We start from the raw sequence: 10,928 nt of genomic DNA, 5'->3' as shown, positions 1-10,928 counted from the left end.
AATTACAAGACATCCATGGGCAATAGTGAATCAGCAGCTTACTTTACACATTGCCTTATTTGCTACCCCCAATTATATCAGTGAAAAGAAAATTGGCTTATGTATAACATGGGCCAGTAATTCACTATCATTCAATGATCAATCTCGTCCTCTTTGTTTAAGAAAACTATCCTGAATACCTTCTACAAATGAATCTGCTTTATTACTTTCCGTCCAGTGAAAATTAAAATAATTCACTCTAGCCACAATATTTTTGCTACATTTCTTTAATTTTAGTATTATATAATCACTCCCCGCCACTCCCTCACTACTATCAGGAGGTTTGCAGATGACTCTTCCCAAGGGCTCTTGCAACCATTGCTTTTCCTTAACGTTACCCCTGGCTGATTTAACCTTACTGACCTTTCTTTCTTTCAGGTACAGTTATTGCATCTTTCGTCAATATTACTACTAAATTTTCTCACTCAGTTTCGCTCTCCTTTTGACGGACCCTATAGCGACTGTATCAAAGCTATTACCAAAGGTTTTAGGGGGTATAGGGCAATGATGGGGCGGATATGTGGATTTAGGTCGCAGATCAGCCCTGATATTGAATGCTGGTAGAACAAGCTTGAGGGGCTGAATGGCCACCTCTTGTTATGGTTTGTGTTTGGAATTTTTTTCCTCCAGCAAGCAATAGAGGCTGGGTCATTGAATATATTCAAGGCTGAGTTAGACAGATTTTTGATTGACAGGGAAGTCAAGGGTTATAGGGACAGGCAGGAAAATGGAGTTAAGATCACAATCGGATCAGCCATGATTTCATTGAATGGCAGGACAGGCTCGAGGGGTCAAATGGCCTACCCCCACTCCCATTTCTTATGTTCTAGATTCCTACACCTTTTCAGCTGAATTTGTTCTTTTAACATTTTTTGTTATTTCTTTTACATGTTTTCTTGCAAACAACTTCTCCCCAAACCTTTAAATTTAGTGCACTTCCTCAACTTATGTAAAATGAATAATTTTTTTTACAAAAAAAAAGACGAGTCATAGCGAATTACAAAACGTGGTTCCCCCCCCCCCAACTGACTTCACATTAAGGCTACTCGGTTCTGAATCCGTTGAACTTTAGTGGGGCTTCCCTGCTTGTCGTAATTCTGCTCATTTGTTCATTCTTAAAAAAACTCCCAGAGGAGTTAATGCTCCCTGTAATGTTTCCATGTGTTCAACACACACACACACACATACACACGAATGTTGGAAATGATAGACACTTGTGTATATATATATATATTTTTTCAATGGATGGCTGTACTATGAGCAGTCATGTAGTGCGACACAAAAAGGTAGAAAAAAAATTGAGTTCGTGTGTAACGAGATCCAGAAGTGGAGTAATTGCCCGGCCCGAACAATTGGCTATCGTGCAACGGAGACAAAAAGCGGCTTTGCGTGCGAACGTGACTTGAGGGTACGTGAGATGCCAAGAATCGTATGGCAGGTAATGCAACTTGAACTATGTGCACTCAGTCACGCAAACAGTCCCAAGCAAGCAAGCTGCACCGGAACACGCCTGCTCCTAAACACCCTTCCCTCGCCAAAGACATCAATCTCTCAGGACAATCACAGTGCCTTTTTTTTTCGGCTGCTGAAACAAACAGACTTCAAACTCGCAGCGGAGATAGATGCAGGCGGCTGTAGATTAAGAAGTCATTTATCAATTAATTAGTAATTCATAAAAGTTGCGCTTATCTTGATCATTCCCCAACCCCAGGCTTGGCCTAAATAGCCAAGTGGTTATGGTTCTGGGTTTGTAACCCCAAGATCAAGAGTTCAAAGCTCACAATGGCAAACTATGAAACAAAGTAACTTCATCTGAATTGGAACAGATGGAAATGTGGTTCACAATGGCAAACTATGATTCCCCAACCCCATTTGTCCACAAAGTGAATGGAGAACTTATCCAGATCACTCACGCTGAAAGAATCGATGCTGCACTAACTCAGGCTAGTATTTTACTCGAACAAAAGCAGCAAAAATACCTGGAAAAACTCAGCAGGTCTGACTGCATCTGCGGAGAGGGATACAGTTGGCGTTTCATCAGTATTTTACTCGGCTATTCTAACACCTCCCACCTGCTCCTCATCCAGCCCCACATTCTTAAACTCAGGCCACACTCTGCTCATCATCTAAACTCACACCAAGCCTTGCTCACCCACCACCCTATGCCCTCGCTGATCCACAATGGCTCCCAGTCCATCAGAATGTCCATTTTATAATTCTCATTCTTGTGTTGAAAAGCCCCCATGGCCTTATTCCTCACCATCTCTGTAACCTTTTCCAGTCCTGCAACTCACTGAGATCTCTATGCTCCTCCAACTCTGGCATCATGCACATCCCTGATTTTAATCACTCCACCGCTGGCAGCCATGCCTTCAGCTGCTTCAGCCATAAACTCTGGAATTCACCCCCTAAGCCTTTCCATTTTGCAACTACTTCGTCCTTTAAGATGCTTCTTAAAACTTACCTCACTGACCAAGTTTTTGGTTACTTGACCTAATGGGTAATGACGGTGAAATCGTCAACAATTCTTAGTCTACTGGGACTGACAGCATCTTCTGGAGTCTGCACGTGCGCAGAATAATGTGGAGATCCAGACTTTGCTGTCAGTGATTCTACAAATCTCCGGAGGGTGTGCTGTTGAGGACCCTCCAGCTGCAGTCAGTGGGAAATCTTATGAATTGGCCAGTTTGGTCTTGGTGTAAAAATCTCATATTCACTGGCCTTGAGAAGCTAACTTTCTATCTGTGGAATGCCAAATTTCCGCACAATGATAAAAATTCGTTTTTTTGAAAAGTATTTTTTCAAATTTGTTTATTTTAGCTTCTATCTAAATCCAATCATAAGCATGTATTTCACTATCTGCAAATTTAAATTAATAATGAATTACGCATTGTTTCCTCTAAACTGCCACACGTGCAGAGCAATCCAGAAGTTGCCACAATACTGTACATAGGGTGACCCCCTCACTCGACCATGCTAGAATGTTTAAAGGTGCTATGCACTTAACTGAATAGGCCGCATGCAACAGGAGCAAAATTAGAGGGGACATTTGCACTTGTTGCTTTTAACTTCCTGGTTTGCTGTGGGTGCAAGTTTCAATGTGATTGGCTTCTTAGTTGCTCGCTGATATCGCTGCTGCTTCACTCCAAGACATCCCCTTGCCTTGGTGCCAGATTTAAACTGCCATCAAAAAAATGGGGAAAACCATGCCATAGTGATTGCTAGAACTTTGTGGGCCGTTTTCGTCACAGTTAGTGGTGAGCGAGGTGCTTTGCCACTGATTGCAAAATCCAGACCAAGATATCCTTACGTGGCTCAGTGTCAAATTTTCACCATTTACACTCCTTGGGATATTTTACTGCCTTATATAAATGCAGATAGTTGTTTATACTATAACTTAATTATTGCTGTGATGTAGATTCTACAAAAAAAGAGAAAGTTGCGGGCCTAACTCCACAGATGGGTCCCTCCCTGAATCTGGGGATAGCGGTTTGAGACTTTGTGAGGGAGGCAGATTCACTTTGCTTGGAGATGGTACCATAGACCTCTGGTGTGATGTTAAATTGTCAGTTGGTGGCATTCTCACCTCTGAGTTACAAGGCTCTGGGTTCAAGTTCCACTGCAGGACTTGAGCACAAAAATCAAAGCTGACACTCCGGTGCAGTACTGACGGAGTACTGCACTGTCGGAGGTGCCATCTTTCTGATGAAGTGTCAAACTGAGGCCCTGTCTGCCCCTTCAGGTGGACGTAAAAGATTCCAAAGCACTATTTGGAAGAGGAGCAGGGGAGCTATCTCCAGTGTCGTGGCCAATATTTATCCCTCAGTCAACATTGCAAAAACAGATTATCTGATCATTTTCACATTGCTGTTTGTGGAAGCTTGTTGTGTGCAAATTGGCTGCTATGTTTCATATACTACCATACTACACTTCAAAAATACTTCATTGGTTGTAAAATGCTTTGTGGTGTCTGGTTATCGTAAAAAAAATGCTATATAAATGAAGTCTTTATTTTAAATTGGGGTTGTGAGGTGCCAGTGGTGACCATTGACTCACAGGGCTGCGTATGGGCATACCCAGGGTGTGAACTCTTGCATCCATGCTCTCATTTACTGTTTAGTAGCGGTAGTGAAGCTTTGTATTTATCTTTAAGCATTCATGTACCAAACGTTCTCCTGCACCTGTATTAAGTAGATTGGCAAAAAGAGCAAAGGTGACATGAGGTAAATCTTTGCTACATAATGAGTGGTTATAATCTGGAATGGTCTGCCTGAAGGAGTGCTGGAGACCAATTCAGTCATGGTTTTCAAAAGGGAATTAAATAAGTACTTGAAGGGAAAACAGTTTTAAGGATATGGGAAAGGGCAGTGGAGTGGGCTCTCACAGGGAGCTGCACAGACTTGATGGGCTGAATGGCCTCCTTCTGTGCTGTAACCATTCTATGATTCTGTTAGATCTTCCTGCATTTTGAATCTGGTGGTTCTGTTGATTGATGATCCAAAGGGAAACTCCAGTGGTGTTCTTAGAATCTCTTATCTGATCTCCTGTCATCAGCCGTCTTTTCACCTGAAATGGAAAAGGAAGAGACGGTAAAAACAATGAAAAATCTAGGGGAAGACTGATAAAAAATTCCCAGCAGGTGGATGATCTCAATTAGTATTTAATGGGCGGGCATGGGAGTTAAAAATAAAGCAGGTGTTTTACATGTAAAAGTGTGTGCTTCTGTCAAATCTAACCAAAGATGTCCTTATCCTAACGAACTGACAATATGATTGCTTCCATTATGATAAATTGGATAAAACACACTTAACATTGAACTATTTTCTCATTCCTTTCTGAAAGCAATGTTTTTAAGAGGTGTGAAACTTGTGAATGTTGATGTTCAAAGGGTGTGCTCATACAAGGAACTGAGAAAGTTGACATGCAGGTACAGCAAGCAATTAGGACGGCAAATGGCACGTTGCCCTTTGTTCCAAAGGGATTGGAGTACAGGAGTAAAAAAGCCTTGCTTCAATTGTACAGGGCTTTGGTGAAGCCGTATCTGGAATACTATGTGCAGTTTTGGTCTCCATATTTAAGAAAGGATATACTTGCATTGGAGGCAGTACAGTGAATGCTGCAAATGCTGGAAATGTACAGGCCAGTGAGAATGGTCGGAGTCAAGGCATCCAATATGAGGCCTGATGTAGGTTCCGTCCCCCCTTAATATCAAATGTGCACCTTTTCTCTTTGCAAATGCTGGCTGGCCCTGCTGTGTATTTCAAGCATTTGCCGGATTTAAAAATTTCAAAACAGCGTAAGTCTTGCCAGCTGCCAATTTGCTATCAGGCCAGCCAGTCAGAGCCCAGGAGCACATCATAACTGCAGTGAGAAGGTATTACATCGAAATTGCGCAGTCAATTAATGGTAATCTGCTACCAAAAACTCACAGACAAGATTAAGTAACTCAAGAATCTGCATTAGCATCTTTCATTTATATTGCACCCATCTGTGTAACACTGTTATGATGGTAAGAATAATCAAGAATTTAATGATAATTTCTTTAAAACCTCTTTGGTTCCTAACTCACTAACAGCCACCTATTATCATATAAATGTTTCAACCCTGGAGGCAGCATCTCAGACTATTAACTGAACAGAGATAAATAGCAGCTCCTATTGAAGGCTTTCATGCTGAGGTATTACCTGCAGACATGCCAGTGATTATGTTACAATACCTCATAGCAGAGATATTAGCCCACATTTAACTAACTTCTCCAGAACTAGGGCTGTTAATGAATGATTATTGTGGGGGCGGGGGGCACATAGTGAAGGATTGCTGTGATACACTTGGCCATCACCTCCATCAACGAGTCCCTATCTCAGGTATATCAATGAGGAGACACCTTGTATAGATAGAAGCCTAGGAATGTATAGGACTAGAGAAGAAAAGACTTGCATTTATACTGCATCTTTCATAAGTTCAGGGTGACCCCAAAGGGAAGCACTTTTAAAATATAGACACTATGTTATGCAGGAAATGAAGTAGCCAATTTGAGGACATTAAATTCCCACAAAAGCAATGTACTAATGACTGGATAATCTGTTTCAGCGGTGTTGACTGATGGATAAGTGTTGGACAGGACACCAGCGTGAACTATATACATGCGGACATCACACAAAATAGGAGCAGAAGTCGGCCATTCAGCCCCTCAAGCCTGCTCCACCATTCAACAAGATCATGGCTGATCTGTTTCTGTTTATAAACTTCATTTTCCTACCTTTGCTCGGTATCCTATGTTACTCTTACCTAACACTATCATTATGACAGCAGAGGCTAGTTTTAAAGAAGGTAAGGATGATATGCATTTATGTAATGCCTTTCTCAATCTCTGGATAAGCCAACATCCTTTACAAGCAATAAAGTACATTTTAATGCAGGAAAAGGATAGCCAATTTGTGCACAGCAAGCTCCCACAAACAGCAATGTGATGATGACCAGATTATCTGTTTTTGTGCTGTTGGTTGAGGCATAAACATTGACCAGGACAAACTCCCTTATTCTCTGAAATAGTGTCATGGCATCCTTTACGTCAAACTGAGAAGACACAGTTTGTTGGCTCATCTGAAAGACTGTGCAGTGTTTCTGTGTGTTTCCAGAATTTGCAGCATTTCCCTGTGTTACTGTACTGCTATGTCAGCCTACATTTTATGCTCAGGTTTCAGGAGTGGGACTTGAACCCACAACTTTCTGACTCAGAGGCAATGATGCTATCAACCTGAGCCTTGGATGACACCTCTTAATTTGTAAAATCTTACAAACAAAATTATCTGCCGACTGAGCGTCTAGTAGAAGCTTGATTACTGGTAATTTAGTGGGAGGGTGGAATCACTTGGGATTCAGTTGGTTAAAAAGCAGGATCAGGGAGGTGGGAAGACATGTTGGGTCCATTAAATTGTGCACTTTTATTGCAAAGTAAAATTATTTGTCAATGTTTGTAAAAATTATTTTAATACATCTTTTACAAAGAACTTTACAGCTGCATCTATGATTGGCACCATATAGTATTTTTTTCATTGAGTGTCTTAAAAATAAATGCGTGGGATACAAAAGATGATTGTTAGCTGCTTTAACCAAAAAAGGTGAGTTAACATTTGGGTGCACTGTATAAACTAATATGTAAGACTAGAAATTTGTCATGAAATGTTGAAGTGGAAGTAGGGTGGTGGGGCAGGGGTGGGGGTGCATAGGATGAGAGGGTGCAGTTGATTGCTAGCTATGGATCAGTTGGTAGCAGCATTGCCTGAGTCACAAGTTTGTGTGTTGGAGTCACGGTCCAGGGACTTGAGCACACAAAACAGACTGACACTCCAGTGTAGAACTGGAGAAGTGCTGCACTGTCAGAGGTGCTGTCTTTCAGCTGAGACGTTAAAGGGGGGTTCAGTATGCTTTTTAAGGTGGACAGATAAATGCTTGCATGGTGCTATTTTGAAGAAGAGTAAGCAATTTCTCCTTGATATCCTGGCTAATAGTTATCTCTCAACCAACATCAATTAATGAACAGCAAATCTTTTTTTAATCACATTTCAGTGTGGGATCTTGCTGTGTGCAAATTAGATGATGGATTACCTAGCTTAGGGATAGGGTGACTACAGTTCAAAAGTACTTCATTGGTTGCAAAGTGCTTTGGGGTGTTCTGATGTTGAGAAAGGTGCTCTATAAATGCAAACCTTCTTTTGCTAACTCTCCATCAGTTCCCAGCCCAAACCTACTTTTCTATCCACATTGGGCATTCAACAATCACCCAACTTCCTTAAGAGCAGTCTTCATTCTTCTTTCTGCCTCCCTGTCTTCTAACACCCAATGCTCTCAGTCTCCTGACTTCAGCTGTTAGTGTCTCCTTGCCTATCCAGTCTATACATTGCCACCATTGTGCACAGTCACTGCACTTCAACATCTAATTTTCTGGGGAGTCACAGTGACTGTTGGGGAATGTTAAGCTTGGTCTATAGATTTTTTTTTCAATTGGAATTGGTGATCCATCTTGTAGATAAATGTAGCTTGTTGTGTTTTTGTGTAGACTGTTTGACACATGCTGTGCACCCAATACATTGACCGAACTGCGGTGCCTTTCTAGGACGTTCTTCTATTTCTGTTTGCAGTTTGGAATTTTTGTTTCTTTTTTGCTAGGATTGGTTGATGTAACCATCAGATCCTATTTGATTGTATTAACATAAGACTTTGTTCCCTGCTGCCCCCTTTTGTTCCACCTTGGCATTGCACAGTGGAGAACCATGATTCAAAGTTGCGGATGGTGCAGCAGAGAACTAAATTCTTTCCTTTCCTTATGGAGTTCGGACTATAGTATTCAACATATATTTAATGCAATATACATTAAATTCAATTATTTCTGAGGGCATTTTCACTACCTCCTCCTTGTCCCTTTCAGACAGCAGTAAGGATAGAAACCGGCCAAAATGCTGGCAGGAGATTTGATAGAGGTGTTCAAAGTAGGGTCGCCAATCCTCCAGTATTGGCCTGGAATCTCCAGGAATTGAAGATCAATCTCCAGGAAACCGCTGTGTGCAACCTGGAGAAAAATCATCTGGACATTAAAGAAGATGATATAAAAATATTTAAAATGGGAGGAAAAGGGCTGTTTGGCTAATATTCAAGCATCATCCAATTGGGTAATGAGTCTTTTTGCTTTCCAATTGCTGTAGGAAGGCAGTACGTCATGAGGACGGATGTGTTGGCCGACTGATGACTGGAGGATGCGGGCAAGTCATGTGATGAAACCTCCAGAAATGCATTTAATCACAGTTGGCAACCCTAGTTCAAAGTCATGAAAGGGCCAGACAGAGTAGAAACTGCTCCCATTGGCGAAAGGATCGAGAACCCGAGGACATTAATTTAAGGTGAATGACAAAAGAAGGAATGACAACATGAGGGGAAAAATGGTTTATGCAGTGAAGGGTTGGGATCTGCCTGAGTGTGTGGTGGAGGCAGATTCATTCATGGCTTTCAAAAGGGAATTGGATAAGCAGCTGAAGAGAGAAAATTTGCAGTCATTCGAGAAAAGGGTTGGGGGGGGGGCGGGTTGACACTAGCTGAGTTACTGTTTTGGAGAGCCAGCATGGGCATGATGTACCGAATGGCTACCTTCTCTACTGTAACCATTCTATGTTTAATTCTTTCCCACTTAAAAGAGGCCTCCCTTTTCCCCACCCCAATTCTATTTTTGTCCAATCCCTTTTATTAACACATGCACTTTTACAGCAGTTTTTATGTTAATAAAACATCATAGGTGCAATGGGGTGCATGGGGCCGTGAACAGATTAAGGTGAGGTGGTTGCCAACTTGGTCAAAAAGATAGATTTTAGCTCTTGAAGGTGGTGGAACACGGGGCTGTTGAAGGTTATGTTGACCCATGGATACGTGCCAATCAATAGCTATTGGTGTTAATGTTGCCCATTTACAACCACTAACTAGTTTGAAAAAATTGGTCTTAGTCACTGGTGTGATGCCCACTTCACCAGGTACACTATCTGTAAAGGATGTGGTTGACCAGTAAAATTAGAGATCTCTTCCATTATGTTTGCAGCAAGATTGTAATACAGTTTTTAGTAGTAGCAACTCACGTCTTCCTCCGCTGCAAGTTTGCACTTTGGCTCAGCATCAAAAGACAATCTCTTCTCCTTTGATAGTTTGAAAAAGGTGGTTTGAAGCTGAGCCACTCGCAAACTCCCAGATTTGATTCCTACTCTGTGCAGTGTTAGTTGATCTGAGCCTGGGCTGGAGTGGAAGTTCTCTGATTGGTCTAAACACTCAAAGACGAGTGAAAAATCAGCCAAGGTTCCAGCTCCTGGTTGCTATGCAATGACCCCTGCTGGTATGTGCTTGCATGTGTGGGTGAAAACTCACAGGAGCCCACATCTGAATTCCCAGCATGAGCTCCCGAGCTTTGTGGCTGTGCTTTTTTGACAGGCGGGCAAACTTGTAAAATTTCTAATGATGTAGGCTTATATTCCAATGGTTTACTCTGGGGAATCCAACTTTGAATAAGATGTTAAAAAGAAATTTTGTCTAGAAGTTCACATGGATGCAATTTGAAGGAGATCAGGGTGTCCTGGTCAACAGTCTTCCCTCAAACGACACCGTCAAAATCAAATCAGTTGGCTCTTTATTTCATTGAGGTTCGTGGGATGTTGGTGCAGGATAACTGCTACATTGGTCTATATAACAAAAGTCAAGGCATTTCGTGAGTATGAAACCTTGTGAAGCACTTTGAAATGTTTCAGTTATGAGGTTAAGCACTGTGTAAATAGCAGATTTTTGGTAATTCATGGACTGTAGGTGTCACTGGCAAGGTCAGCACTTTGCCCATCCCTTGAGAAGGCAGGAATGTGAATGACCTCAGTTAGCTGTGTCAGCTGTGACTCAGTTGGTAGCACTCTTGTCTCCGAGTCATAAGGTTCTGGCTTCAAATCTCACTCTAAGGCTTGAGCACAAAAATCAAGGTTGACACTCCAGTGCAGTACTGAAGGAATGCTGCGCTGTTGCAGGTGCCTTTCTGATGGTTTGTTTAATCTCCATCTTCGATTGGATCCAACAGTTTATCTTGCCATGGTGGACACTTACCAGATAGAAAGAAGCGAAATGGTATTCTCATGATTCATCATCGCTGAAGTATGACTGATGGGTAGTAATTAGACCAAAGGTTATAGTTACCACCAAAGTAGCTTTGAATTTGAGAAAATCCCTGCAATTGCCACCAATCTCATTTGTGGAGCTTTTATTTTTATTCTTCCATGAGATGTGGGCATCACTGGCAAGGCCAGCATTTGTTGCCCATCCCTAATTGCTCTTAAACTGAGTGGCTTGCTAGGCCATTGCAGAGGGCAGTTAAG

Source organism: Carcharodon carcharias, chromosome 32 (assembly GCF_017639515.1).
Source record: "Carcharodon carcharias isolate sCarCar2 chromosome 32, sCarCar2.pri, whole genome shotgun sequence".
Classification (NCBI taxonomy): domain Eukaryota; kingdom Metazoa; phylum Chordata; class Chondrichthyes; order Lamniformes; family Lamnidae; genus Carcharodon; species Carcharodon carcharias.
The sequence above is the reverse complement of the archived record's forward strand: the minus strand, read 5'-3'. Positions refer to the sequence as shown.